The sequence below is a fragment of the Drosophila obscura genome, unplaced genomic scaffold (genome assembly GCF_018151105.1).
Source record: "Drosophila obscura isolate BZ-5 IFL unplaced genomic scaffold, ASM1815110v1 contig_199, whole genome shotgun sequence".
Taxonomy (NCBI): domain Eukaryota; kingdom Metazoa; phylum Arthropoda; class Insecta; order Diptera; family Drosophilidae; genus Drosophila; species Drosophila obscura.
The window spans coordinates 23,419-38,483 of NW_024542788.1; positions in this window are offsets into that span (position 1 = coordinate 23,419).

Consider the following 15,065-nt stretch of genomic DNA (forward strand, 5'->3'; position numbering starts at 1 on the left):
AAATCACATATATCTCCGTCCCAGCACGGATTTATAAGGCGGCGATCAACAACCAAAAATTTATTAGAGTTTACCTCTTTTATCATTGAAGGCTTTCAAGATAACTTGCAGACGGATGCCATTTACACTGATTTTAGTAAAGCATTCGATTCTGTAAACCATTCCCTTTGAGCACAAAAACTTGACCTTTTAGGGTTTCCGCCTAATCTTTTGAGATGGATTTCCAGCTACCTTCGTTCTAGGTCTCAAAGAGTCCTCTTCAAAAACTCCTTCTCTTCACCTGTTAAGGTTACTTCTGGAGTACCACAGGGCAGCCATCTAGGCCCCCTACTATTCACACTCTTTATTAATGATCTGCCTTCAGTATTAACAAACTCTCGAGTACTCATGTATGCGGATGATGTTAAACTTTGTGTCCAGTATAAGGACATTTAATTTCACTCTCGCTTGCAATCCGATCTCAATAACTTTCAATCATGGTGTTGTGCAAATATGTTACACCTAAATGCCTCGAAATGCAAAGTAATGACATTTCATCGCTCCAGCCCCCTTTTGGCTCCTTATGGCCCCTGCGGTGGTTCTGTTGAGAGAATTACCTTGGTTGATGATCTTGGTGTTAAATTAGACCCAAAGTTAAAGTTTTCTGAACACATTTCTACCATGGTAAATAAGGCCATGGGTGTGCTTGGGTTTATAAAGAGGTGGTCAAAGGAATTTGACAACCCCTATATAACGAAAACTCTCTACATCTCGCTTGTTCGTCCGATTTTAGAGTACGGCTCTTGTGTATGGTGCCCCCAGTACAAAGTACACCAGGACCGTATAGAATCAGTCCAGAAAAACTTTTTGCTCTGCGTGGCCTTAACTGGGATGCAGGTATGAGACTGCCATCTTACCCTAGTAGATTGCTTTTAAAAAACCTTCCAACCTTAGTTAGTCGTAGAAAAATGCTTGGTGTGATTTTTATGCGCAACCTGATCAAGGGTGACGTAGATAGCCCTGACTTGTTGAGCCGCATAAACTTTACGATTCCTATTAAATCTACTAGAAACTTTATTCCTATGTTCCTTCCGCTTTGTAGATAGAATTATTCCTTGCACGAACCATTTAGGGTCCTATGCTCGGACTTCAATTCCCTCTACCATATAATATCCACCACTAATTCCCTTCCTTAAATCACTAATACTAACATACCTTTCCCGTAATTAGTACAATTTCTTAGCTTTCTTTGCATGTTTAGCTTTTTGAGTTGTGTTTAGCTCTAATTTTCCTCGAATTTTAGTCTAACACCTATCTTTCCTGCATGCTCGCGATCGGTTCTGTAACACGCGTCGCGCGTCATGCGTCAGCGCCCCTCGGTCGGTTGGGCGGGAGGAGGGCTGCGTTTCTGCATGGGTTCCGCGCGTAACAGGCTTCGGCTTGGTGTCGCATGGCAACTTGATGGTGCAGTCATTGCATATCAACGTCCAGACAAACTCTTTTTGAGTACGGGTATAAAAAACTCATAATAACCTTCGATGAGAATTGAACTTATCCCACACTTTCCATAGACAAGCAACTTTGCTACTGCACCACCGTTCATATTTGTTTAAGTAAGCCGTTGCAGTAGCTTCATTTCGTTTTCATAATTAAGAATTGTGCAGCTTTGACGAAAAACGAACTTTGGATTCAGACGGCAAAAATTGGAGAACACACACAAACATACACATACATACGTGTGACATCGAGCCGAGCGGACGCCCTACATTTTTTGTAGCGCACGCACACATAAGCAAGTGTGGAGTTTCTTTGTTTAAAAATGTTGCTGCAATCATTCATTTTTTTCTTCCTCGTTACGCATCTTGTTGTATTATAGAATCTTTGGTTCTACTTTAGTATGACTTGCTTTCAACAAATTACAATCCGTAAATATTACAAACTTTCGGCCGTGAAGGTAATGCCGGAAATTTTTTACAGCGTTGTACACTGCCAGGGTCTCTAGTTCGTATGAATGATACCTCGATCTGTAGGAGCTAAAATTCGTTAACCAAACCTAAAACATGAAAAAATATTTAAAAAAAAATACTTTTTGGAAGGTTGGGCCCAACTGCCAATTGGAAACAAAGCAAACGAAAAGGGGTTAAAATTTTGGTACCTGAACGTGTTCCTTTGGCATTGGACCAGCAACGTACCGGACGGTATTTTTCAGGTAAAATTAGTTTTGACTCGTTTTGGTCAAACGGCTACAAGTTGACCGTTTATCCATAGATTTTAACGAACAAACCCATAAGCGATGCTTAATTAGTGCGTCTATCTAAAACTAAAAATGTTGGCCAGAATTACTTTTTTTTACCTTTCCCGAGTTTTTAAAGTCGAAATTTCAAAAAAAAAAAATACCGCAAAAAATTATGAATTTATTTGAATTTGAAAGCTAAATATCTTTCAGGCCGTTAGGCTGCATATACAAATTAACTGGGTCGGATTTATAGCTGCACTTGCGCTTTTCGGGGAAGCACCTGAAAAGTAAATTTCTTTATTCTGGCTATAATTACGATCCGATCGGATTCAGATTCGGCAAACTGGTAGATATAGTCATTCTCTACGATACTGTGTTTTTAGTTTTATAATATCTTTAAAATTGTGCCTGCCGCAGATTTTCGTCCTTTTTGTGGGCGGAAGGGGGCGGGGCGAAATATTTTAAATACACTTGTAGCAGTGTGATATCACATGAGTCTGGAAACCAAATTTGGTTTCTCTAGATCTTATAGTTTCTGAGATCCAGGCGTCAAACAAGACGGACAGACAGACAGACGGACAACAACACATGGCTCTATCGACTCGGCTATTGATGCTGAGAAAGAATATATATACCTTATGAGGTCGGAAACGTTTCCTTCTCTGCGTTGCACACATCCTTTTACCACAAATACAATATACCCCTCAAATCTTTTTTGAGTTAAAAGGGGAGTTTATAGCTGCACTTGTCAGCTTTTAGAGCTGCTAAATTCTATCAACCAGATATAAGATTCTTAATTATGAAAAATAGAAGCACTACCTCTGAAAAAAAACATTAAAAAACGAGAAGGAACGTGTGAGTCGCTTCTAAAGACGCAACTCTTCTTATACCCGTACTCAGTCAGTATTTACATTTTTGAACATATAATTTTTAAAAATTTTAGAATTAAAAAAAAAATTTTACATATTACATTTTTTTGCTACATCTGGTATCTACATCTACAATGTATATTTTACATCTAACATGTAGATTATAGATGTACCATTCATATGCTACATCTCCTCCGCTAGGGGTTGCTCGCGCACTGAACGCGGCAGAGTGTGCGAGCGAGATGGAAAATGAGTTGCGTTGTCGTTGTCTGGAGGGGGCAGGGGAAGCAACTGAAAATTAATTTAGTCATTCTGGCTATAATTATGATCCGATCTGATTCAGATTCAGCAGTCTGGTAGATATAGGCATTCTCTACGATACTGCGTTTTTAGTTTTATCGTATCTTTAAAATTGTGCCTGCAAGGGGGCGGGGCGAAATTTTGAAATACACTTGTAGCAGTGTGATATCACATGAGTCTGGAAATTAAATTTGGTTGCTCTAGCTCTTATAATCTCTGAGATCTATGCGCTCATCGAGACGGACGGACGGACGGACGGACAGACGCGTCAAGCGCTCCGAGAGAAGCTATGGTTGCGGTGGATAATGCGCTCCGGGAGTCATTGCATATCAACGTCCAGACAAACTCTTTTTGAGTACGGGTATAAAAAACTCATAATAACCTTCGATGAGAATTGAACTTATCCCACACTTTCCATAGACAAGCAACTTTGCCACTGCACCACCGTTCGTATTTGTTTAAGTAAGCCGTTGCAGTAGCTTCATTTCGTTTTCATAATTAAGAATTGTGCAGCTTTGACGAAATACGAACTTTGGATTCAGACGGCAAAAATTGGAGAACACACACAAACATACACATACATACGTGCAACATCAAGGCAGGAAACGGGTACGTGCGTGCGAAAGTTGGGAACTTGTGGACCTACAGCTGCTATCTAGCGCCCAGTCTACCCCTCGATTCCTTCAACCGGATCATCGAGGAAATTGTCGACGATGCACGGAGCCGTACAAACGTACTGATCGCCGGGGATTTCAATGCGTGGGCACAGGAGTGGGGCTGCCAATCCACCAACGCAAGAGGCCGTTCCCTATTGGAAGCGTTTGCATCGCTGGACCTAGCTTTGCTGAACAAAGGCACCCAGCAAACATTCAGCAGGGCGAGCGGAGGCTCCATCATAGACCTCACGTTCTGAGCCCGTCGCTCTCACGCGAAGCTGGGTGGCAAATGGCAAATGTGTACACAGGAAGCGACCACGAAGCCATACTGTGCACCATCGGAGAGCGCCTCAGACCTAGCAGAACATACTGCAGGAGCAAGGCCTACATCGAGGACACGCTCGACACCAGAGCGATCGCCAGGTGCCTGGAGTCGTGGCATGCCACACTCGATGCAAGCGCCAACGAGGCAGCCAACCTTCTCGCCACGAGAATGGAGGAGGCCTGCGACTCGAGCATGAGGCAGCGTAAGTCGTTCACGAGGCACCACGAGCCGATTGCCTGGTGGACGCCGGAAATCGCACGACTCCGGACAATGTGCATGAAGGCCAGGCGAGCAATGCAGAGAGCACGACGTACGGCCCGACTCGACTCGGCACTGGAAGAGTACGGGTCCGCCAGGAAAGCCCTGAAAAAGGCGATACGAAGCAGCAAACGCGAATGTTTCCTCAAGCTCTGCGACTCGGCGGATAAAGACCCCTGGGGCAGGGCCTACAAGCTCGTGGCGAAGAAGCTCTGTGCAGGGAGCAAGGCGCCAACTGAACCCGATGCGCTCGAGGCCATAGTGCACGCATTATTCCCAAGCGCGCAGCATACGGGGCTAAGACCGAGGATACGCCCTGGTCCGTTCACGGGCATAGTGAAGGTCACGGAAGAAGAGGTGCTGGAAGCCGGGAGGAGCCTACACAGGAAAAAAGCCCCTGGCTCCGACGCAATCCCAAACCGAGCGCTGAAAGTGGCACTAGCACTACAGCCATCTGCCTTCGTGGAGGTCTTCAACAAGTGCCTCGAAGAAGGTACCTTCCCATCCAGGTGGAAGAGGCAGAAACTGCTGCTGCTAAACAAGCCAGGTAAGCCACCAGGAGAGCCTTCGTCATACCGACCAATCTGCCTACTGGACAGCGTCGGTAAGGTGTGCGAAAGGCTTATAGCACGCAGGCTTAATCGAGCCATTGAAGAATCGGGAGGCCTATCGGCAAACCAGTACGGCTTCCGCAAAGGCAGGTCGACGCTGGACGCCATCGACAAGATTGTGACCATAGCGGAGAGAGCCATCAGCGGCACACGATGGAAAGGAGGCAGTAAGCAGTATTGCTTGCTGGTCACCCTGGACATCAAGGGATGCGTTTTAACACGGCAAGCTGGGCAAGAACGTTGGAGGCGCTATGGACGGTAGGCATACCGGACTACCTCCTCTGCGTGATAGACAGCTACCTCAGCGACCGGGTGTTGTCGTACGAGACGAGCGAGGGAACGAAGAGGTACGAAGTCTCCGCCGGAGTGCCCCAGGGATCAGTGCTAGGGCCGCTCCTGTGGAACACGATGTACGATGGAGTCCTCCGACTGAACCTACCAGAAGGCACTACGATAGTAGGGTTCGCCGACGATGCGGCCATCGCAGTAGTGGCCAAGGACCTCGTAGCAACGGAAGCAGCGGCCAACGAGGCTATCCAAGCCGTGGAGACGTGGCTCGACCTAGCGGGACTGCAGCTGGCAGCGCACAAGACGGAGGACGTCTTGTTCAGCAGCAGGAAGAAGGTGGAGTCAGCCAAAGTGATGGTAGGTGGCCACCAAATCACATCACAAAGGGCCCTAAAGTATTTAGGGGTGATGCTGGACACCAGGCTCTCCTTCAGGGAGCACATGGAGTACGCCAATGCAAATTCAGCGCAGACATGCCGAGCCCTATCGCGCATTCTGCTCAATACCAGGGGACACAAACAGCAGAGGAGGAAGCTCATCACGAGCGTCATCTCATCCCAGCTGCTATACGCTGCACCGGCGTGGCTTAAGGCGACGAACGTCTCCAGCTACATGCGAGGTGCCGAGGCAACGCATCGACTCTGCGCCATCAGGATTGCCTGCGCGTTTAAAACGGTCTCCGACGACGCAGCCCTTGTCATTGCGGGTCTGATACCGATTGTGGAGCAGGCAAGGGAAAGAGCAGCGGCGCATGAGCTGACCCTAGCAGGACAGGTCGATACGAGAGAGGCGAGGGAAGCACGAAGGCAGGAGAGCATCCGCAGATGGCAGGCGAAGTGGGACTCCTCAACGAAAGGTCGCTGGACCCATAAATTGATTCCCGACCTTAAGGCGTGGATAGATCAGAAGCACGGGCAGGTTGACTTCCACCTGACCCAAATCCTCAGCGGTCACGGCTGCTTCCGGTCTTACCTGAAGCGCTTTGGGCATGAAACCGAAGACTGGTGCCCAGCTTGCGGCCGAGGCATAGAGGAGGACGCCCACCACGTCTTTTTCGAGTGCCATTGCTTCACACACGAGAGGCATAGGCTGGAGGTGGCACTAGGCACCAGAGTCAGCGCAGAGGGGACTTGTCCGCCTGATGGTCTCGGACCCTAACATGGGTCGCCACAGCGCAGTTTGCTGCTGGCATCGTGCGGGAGCTCCGAGAAGCAGAAAGAGGAAAGGAGAGCGACGGTGGATTAGGGAGGAGCGGCTGTGCGAAGCAATGCTTTGCGGCGGTACCGTACAGCGTCGCCCCTTCTTCCTACAATCGCCACCATCTACATAGTTGTATAGTTTAGATAAATAGTTAAGTAAGTTATTAAATAAAAACCTGAATACAAAAAACATACATACGTGTGACATCGAGCCGAGCGGACGCCCTACATTTAGCGCACGCACACATAAGCAAGTGTGGAGTTTCTTTCTTTAAAAATGTTGCTGCAATCATTCATTTTTTTCTTCCTCGTTACGCATCTTGTTGTATTATAGAATCTTTGGTTCTACTTTAGTATGACTTGCTTTCAACAAATTACAATCCGTAAATATTACAAACTTTCGGCCGTGAAGGTAATGCCGGAAATTTTTTACAGCGTTGTACACTGCCAGGGTCTCTAGTTCGTATGAATGATACCTCGATCTGTAGGAGCTAAAATTCGTTAACCAAACCTAAAACATGAAAAAATATTAAAAAAAAATACTTTTTTGGAAGGTTCAGGCCCAACTGCCAATTGGAAACAAAGCAAACGAAAAGGGGTTAAAATTTTGGTACCTGAACGTGTTCCTTTGGCATTGGACCAGCAACGTACCGGACGGTATTTTTCAGGTAAAATTAGTTTTGACTCGTTTTGGTCAAACGGCTGCAAGTTGACCGTTTATCCATAGATTTTAACGAACAAACCCATAAGCGATGCTTAATTAGTGCGTCTATCTAAAACTAAAAATGTTGGCCAAGAATTACTTTTTTTTTACCTTTCCCGAGTTTTTAAAGTCAAAATTTCCAAAAAAAAATACCGCAAAAAATTATGAATTTATTTGAATTTGAAAGCTAAATATCTTTCAGGCCGTTAGGCTGCATATACAAATTAACTGGGTCGGATTTATAGCTGCACTTGTCAGCTTTTCCGAGGGGAGAAAATTTAGAATAGTTTTTCTAATTAACGAAACCGAAAGACTGTGGGTGGCGTAAAGATTTATTAAAAAGCGGGGACGAAATAACTTGTGGTGCGCTCGATCGAATTCAATTTCAACGATTATATTCTAAAAATTCATTACACTTCATTCTATGCCTAGCTAACCTACGGTGGCAAAGCGGGGCGAATTCGCCTTGAGCGAAAGAGCGAGCTTTTATTGCGCTCCCGCCTTGCCCTAACCTACTTACACTAGACTTCAAAACAATTCAAAAATAATCTTAACATAAAACATTGACTAAGACGACGACATGACGAAACACCGGCCCCGTTGAAGGCCTGAGCGGCTTCAACACATTGGTAGCGGCGCCAACTTGTGGATGGCCCGCCGAAAAATGCCCCCATCGCTCCTCCTAAGGTCGACGACCCTGACCATGCCGTCCTCCCCGGCGTGCGTGGCGATCACCCTCCCGAGGAGCCACTCCTGTGGAGGCATGTTGTCCTCGGCCACGAGGACGAGGTCTCCCTCCTTGACGTCGGGTTTCCGCTGGTGCCACTTGCCCCGAATTTGAAGTCCCAGGACATATTCCTTGGACCATCGCCGCCAGAACGCTTGCCTGACTGACGAGGCAAGTTGCCATCGCCGCAAGCAGCTGAGACCCTCCTGGTCCGGAGTCCGCAGTGCTGGGGGGGCGATGAGCGACCCGCCTGTCAGCAGGTGCCCGGGCGTGAGTGCCTCGCCGTCGCTGGGGTCCTGGCTGAGGGCTCCCAGCGGCCTGGAGTTCAGGACGGCCTCGATCCCGACGAGGACTGTGGCGAGCTCTTCGGCGGTCAATAGCGCGCTGCCTACCGCCCGTAGGAGTAGGCTCTTCGCAGACTTGACACCTGCCTCCCAGAGTCCTCCCATGTGCGGCGCTCGAGGCGGTATGAACGCAAATTCGCATCCTTTTCTTGACGCGAATTCGCGAACTGCGTCCGCCCCGTCCTCGAGCGCCTTCTGCAGAGCGCTGAGGTGGCGGCTCGCTCCGACGAAATTCGTCCCGTTGTCGCAATGGACGATCTGGGGATATCCTCGGCGCCCAACGAACCTTTGGAAAGCCAATAAAAAAGAGTCAGTGGTCAAGTCGGATACAAGTTCTAAGTGAACCGCTTTGGACGCAAAACAAACAAAAAGCGCGATATAGGACTTGTATGGGGGCCTTCCTCGAATTTTCAATGTCGTCGAGACGGGTCCACAAAAATCAACGCCGCAAATTGAAAATGGGCGGAGAGCACGGAGCCGGTCTGCGGGTAAATTTCCCATCAGTTGCGTCAGCAGTCGAGGCTTGCATTTAAAGCAGCGGATACACGATCGAACTGTCTGACTGCAGACCTCCTGAGCGTTTACGATCCAAACACTCTGTCGAAGGATGCTCACAAGTGCTCGTGGGCCGACATGAAAATTGATATGGTGCAGATGACGAACATAGCTCCGCACGAATTGCGAACGCTTCGTCAAAAGCAACGGAAACTTGGCATCGTATGATATAGGAGCTTTAGCTAGTCGCCCCCCTACTCTCAACAACGAAAAAGTACACCAAGTACCAGTGTCTTCATGGATGAAAGGGTTCAACCGCTGAAGACTAGGACCAACTCTAGATCCTTTCCGAACTTTCTCGATTTCCTCACGATACTCGTGATGTTGGATAACTTCAACAATTTTGCGAAAGGCTTCATCATACTCGGTCGGTGAAACCGTTTTTTCAAACGTTATGCTCGGGTTCTTACATTTTTTTATAAAGCGGAACATATAACAAAACACTCTAAGCAGCTTGAGGTGTGACGAGAATCCCTCGATGACATCTACCAAATCCGAAATTTCTACCGCAGCGGTCAGCCCGACCGCGTTCTTCCTCTTCTCCAGCTCGACATCTTCTGTAGGCTCGAAATGAGGGTTTTTTGGCCAGGTCTCTTCTTCATCCTTCAAAAATGATGGTCCTTCAAACCAGATTGACTGGACGATTTCTTTGACGTCACAACCTCTTGACACAATATCTGCAGGGTTCTGTTTTGTAGGGACATGCCGCCACGTAGCTTCATCTGACCACTCCTGAATCTCAGCCACCCTATTCGAAACGAACGTCGACAACGAAGATGGATGCGACCGAATCCAGTGAAGAGTTACTTCAGAGTCTGACCAATAAACAGCTCGTTCGATAGGGACCTTTAATAGGGGCTTGATTCTGTGACAGAGATCCGCGAGAAGGTGAGCGGCACATAACTCAAGCCGTGGGAGCGTTTTGGTCTTGAGCGGCGCTACTTTGGACTTTGAAGTCAACAATGATATTTTTAAACCTTCTGCAGTTCTGCTACGGACATAGACGCACGCTCCATAAGCTCTCATGGAGGCGTCAGCGAAGGCATGTATTTGGATCGGTGACATCGGATCGGAATACACAAACCGAGGTATGGATATCTCTTCCAATTGAGACAGTGTATTTTCAACATATTCCATGCTGTTTCCAAATGCATCGGAATCGACTCATCCCAATCTAGTTTGTTAAGCCAAAGTTACTGCAATAGGATCTTGCCCTTTATGACGATAGGACTAACATCCAAGGGGGTCGAACAGCTTCGGTCACCGCGTTGTCCGTTTTGTCGCTCGGAGACCCATGACTTCATTGTCAATTTTAAACTGAAAGGCATCTTCCTTAGGCAACCATGAGATTCCTAACGCCTTAGTCGATTCTGAATCCGAGATCGTTATGGGTTTTGCTGTGCTCTCAGATGCGGTGATTTCAGGTGAGTTCGAAAACCACTTCGCTAACTCAAACCCTGCGGTCTGAAGAACCTGAGATACTTCGGACTTAATTGCCCTTAGCTCCTCTACGCATGCATCACCAGTCAACATGTCATCAACGTAAAAGTCGGACCCAATAACGTCAGCAGCTTTAGGGAATGATAGCTTCACAGACTCACTCAACCTTTTTAAACACCGGATAGCCAAAAAAGGGGCTGATCCAGTCTCATAAGTCACGGTGTTAAGCTTGTATAATCTCAAGGACTCAGATGGGTCTCTTCTCCATTCACCATCACTTGGCGATACATCTTTTTCACATCGGCAGTCAGGGCGAACCTGTGCAGACGGAAGCGGAGCAGTGTTGAGTATAATTCCTCTTGAATGGTCGGTCCGACCATCAGAATCTCATTCAAGGCCACCTGAGAGGACGTCTTCGACGACGCATCGAACACGACGCGAAGCTTGGTGGACGTACTTTGGGGCCGAAGGACACACTGATGTGGAATTACGTAGTGTGGAGTAGAAGGAACCGTATTGTCAGTCGGTGACATATGACCTAAGGAGAGGTACTCTTCCATGAATTCCAAGTACATTTTCTTCAACTCAGGGTCACGAGACAATCTTCTTTCGAGCGACAAAAACCGCCGTTTAGCAACCTCAAAGGAGTTGCCCAAACAATTTGGATCTGATTTAAACGGCAGCCTTACTTCAAACCGACCTGATGGCAATACCTGAGTCGTCTTCCGAAAGTGATTTTCACATAACGTGTGCTCAGGCGAAATAATTTTCTTTGGAGATGGCATTTCTTCCAGTGACCAGAATTTTTGCAAGGTCCTATCAATGGAAACTAACAGCTCTTCACTGCAACTCAAACTGTTTGCCGTTTGGGGGGCAGAACTTTTGGAAACATATTTTCCCGAAACAACCCAGCCAAGAAGGGTCTTCTGAAGAGTTGGATAGTCAGGACCTTGCTTGATTTGACCAACAGCTAATAACTCAAAGAATGATTCAGCTCCAATCAGCATGTCTATTCTTTGTGGCTTGTTAGAAATAGGGGTCTGCCAGTGGTAGGTTCTCTGGGATTTTCCAATCAGTTACATTAACTGACTGGTCAGGATGATAACCTGAAATTGATTTCAGGATCCAAAAATCAAAGGAGAACTCACTACCATTTATGCGCGACTTCACCACAGTGTGTATTTTATTCTTTACTTGAGAATTGGATTCACCAATACCAAGCAAGGTAATACACGACTCCTCTCTACGGATCTGTAAGCGGTGGGCGAGGTCTTCCGTGATGAAGTTTGTTTGGGATCCAGAGTCAAGGAGAGCTCTGGCCAAAATGTGTTCACCATTTTTTGTTCTGACACTTACGATCGACGTAGCCAAAATCACCCTGTCCAACGAAGTCGCATGCAGAGCATGAGAGGTGGAAGGGTGGTCCTGATTTAAAGGAGGAGACGAACTCTCTGGGGGTGGCGGCAACGCGAGACTATTATCAGTCACTGTGTATCGATGCAACAATGTGTGATGTGAGCGGCCACAAACTCGACATTTGGCGACCTTGCATCTTACAACAGTGTGACCCTTTTGCAGACAATTTATACATAAGGACGCAGACTTTGTGAACTCGAACCTTTGCATAACCGAGAGACGTGAAAATGGCGTGCAGTTGGCCACTACATGGTCTCCCGAATTGCAATAGCTGCATGTTCGCTGAGCTCTACTGTTGGGGGGAGTGGAAGAACAAGCAAATGAACTGCGATTGTGCGACTTGCTTGGCATGACTTTTTCTTGCCTTGGCTTTGTCGACTCTTCCGCAGACAAATGCTGGTATCGACGATTTAAAACTTTTTCAAAGTCGGACCAAAGCGGCAACTTTTCGAAGTCAAGCTGTTCTTCCCACTTCTGTCTAGTCACTGGGTCGACTCTGTTCAAAACGAGATGAATGAGCATTGCATTCGAAATCTTCGTATCGTCTCCTATCGATAATAATGAACCATAGATCGATGACACTGTATCGATGAGGCTTCTTAGGGACGATGCGGACTGTTGCGAGATTTTTGGCAGATTAAACAGTGCGGAGATTTGGTTCGAGAATATTAGACATTCGTTGTCATATACTCGCTTTAGGCTGTCCATGGCCTTTGCATAATTGGCCTCGGTGACTTGGAACGCCTTTATTGTTCCTAATGCTTCATTAGAGAGGCACGAAATTAAATGATTAAATTTTTCGATCACCGGTATACTCTCATCATTATGAACAAGAGTCTCAAAAAGGCTAATAAAATTTTTAAACTCCGAATATTTACCACTAAATTTTGGTAGTGCCAATTTCGGAAGTCGAGCACGAGTTGAGGCTGTAGAAGCTGATACCGAGGGCGGCGGATCGCTTGTTAGCTTCAAGGCATCGATAAGCGACATTATCTTTTCCTTGGTTACAATGGCCATTTCTTCCAGCTCGGCTCCAAATTCATCTTTGCTATCAATTTTTTTCTATTTGCTCCTGCAATAGGTTGGCCTTGTTAATAGCAGAATTCAGAACATCGAGTCTGCATTGTAGCTCTGTCAATTGCAATGGAATCGACCCACCCTCTAAACGATCCTCTAAGCGGCGAATGCTTTTGACTCGGTTTCTGAGCTTACTTTTTAAGTCATCGAGAACAGACTTATTTTCTTGTGCCATTTTACTAATTATAATCTACGCGATGAAAACCAATATTTTTGTAGATAAAGAAATAATAAATGTTCAAACAAGAACGAAAATCGAGAACGACAATAATTGAATGTCGAGGCACGAGGTGTATAGTTGGTTGCAAGTGACAGCCAAAACGATATACCCTCACACTGTAGGGTAGCACGTAATTTTCCAAGTAGAGCCAAAGAAATATACCCTAAGATGTAGGGTAGCGCGTCACTTTCCAACTGAGAGCCAAAACAATATACCCTAAGAATGCGGGGTAGCGCGAAGTGACAAGAAAAACAATATACCCTCGAAAAACAGGGTAGCGCGTCACTTGGCGCTCCGTTTTGATCAAGCGCGGCAACGAAATTCTCCCACCAAATACACAGCAAGCAACGGTGGATAAGCGAAAGCGAGAGACGAAAAGAATGCACCGGTGCAGCTGCTTGTATGTATGTATGTATGTATGGAAGTAAGTGTTATACACCGCGGCTTGGGTTAACGAACCAACTTTTTGGCGAATTTCACACAACGAGAGGGGAAAGGGGGGGGGGCGACAGTGATTGCGGTAAACGATATATATATAATTGTGCGTCCAAATAGCGGTTCAAATAGAGTATGGTATGGTTTTTGTACATATGTGTTATATGGTGTTATATATGTATGTATGTGCACTAATAAATTAAATGCATGCAAATCAAACTCTACTATATCATACGGCTGTGCCAAGAATTGAAAGCGAGGTGCAATTTTTCCAGCACAAGACAATTTATATATGTATTTATGTATGTCTTCGGCTCTAGCTTTCAATTTTTTGCACAAATACCTCAGGCTCTGCGTTCGGATCTTTAAGTCCAGCTGCCACTTTCCTCTTGCAGTCCGTGCAATCACAAGGGGCCATAGGTCTCTTGGGTTGCAGCAACGGTGTCTGATGGTGAAGCGGCAGGTAACCAGCAGGGTAGCAGCAACGATTAGCAAGCGGGTGAGGGTATTGCGCGGCCGACACGATGGATTTGGCAAGTCTTTTGTTATTTGATACACACGACGCGGGCAACTATACAATACTTTTTATTCTATAATATAGAATTAATTAGTTATATTATTTATAACTAATGTTGGGGTATTTTTGTTACACTGGTTGTGCTATCACTGTGTCACTGTCACTATTATTTGTTGCCTTTATTTTTGTTTTTACGTGCCATGAAAATTTAGAATAGTTTTTCTAATTAACGAAACCGAAAGACTGTGGGTGGCGTAAAGATTTATTAAAAGCGGGGACGAAATAATGTAGGTGCGCTTGATCGAATTCAATTTCAACGATTATATTCTAAAAATTCATTACACTTCATTCTATGCCTAACTAACCTACGGTGGCAAAGCGGGGCGAATTCGCCTTGAGCGAAAGAGCGAGCTTTTATTGCGCTCCCGCCTTGCCCTAACCTACTTACACTAGACTTCAAAACAATTCAAAAATAATCTTAACAATGAAGATAAAACGCACGACATGACGAAACAAACTGAAAAGTAAATTTCTTCTGGCTATAATTACGATCCGGATCGGCTGTGGGAAACTGGTAGATATAGTCATCTCCCCTTCCCGATACTGCGTTTTTAGTTTTATAATATTTTTAAAATTGTGCTGGAGGGATTTTCCTGTCCTTTGTGATGGCGAAAGGGGGCGGGGGGCGAAATTTTGAAAAGCAGGTATCACATGAGTCTGGAAATTTAATTTGGTTGCTCTAGCTCTTATAATCTCTGAGATCTAGGCGCTCATCGAGACGGACGGACGGACAGACGGATAGACGGACATGGCTATATCGACTCGGCTATTGATGCTGATCAAGAATATATATACTTTACGGTTCCGACCCCGTTTCCTTCTCTGCGTTGCACACATCCACTTTTACCAC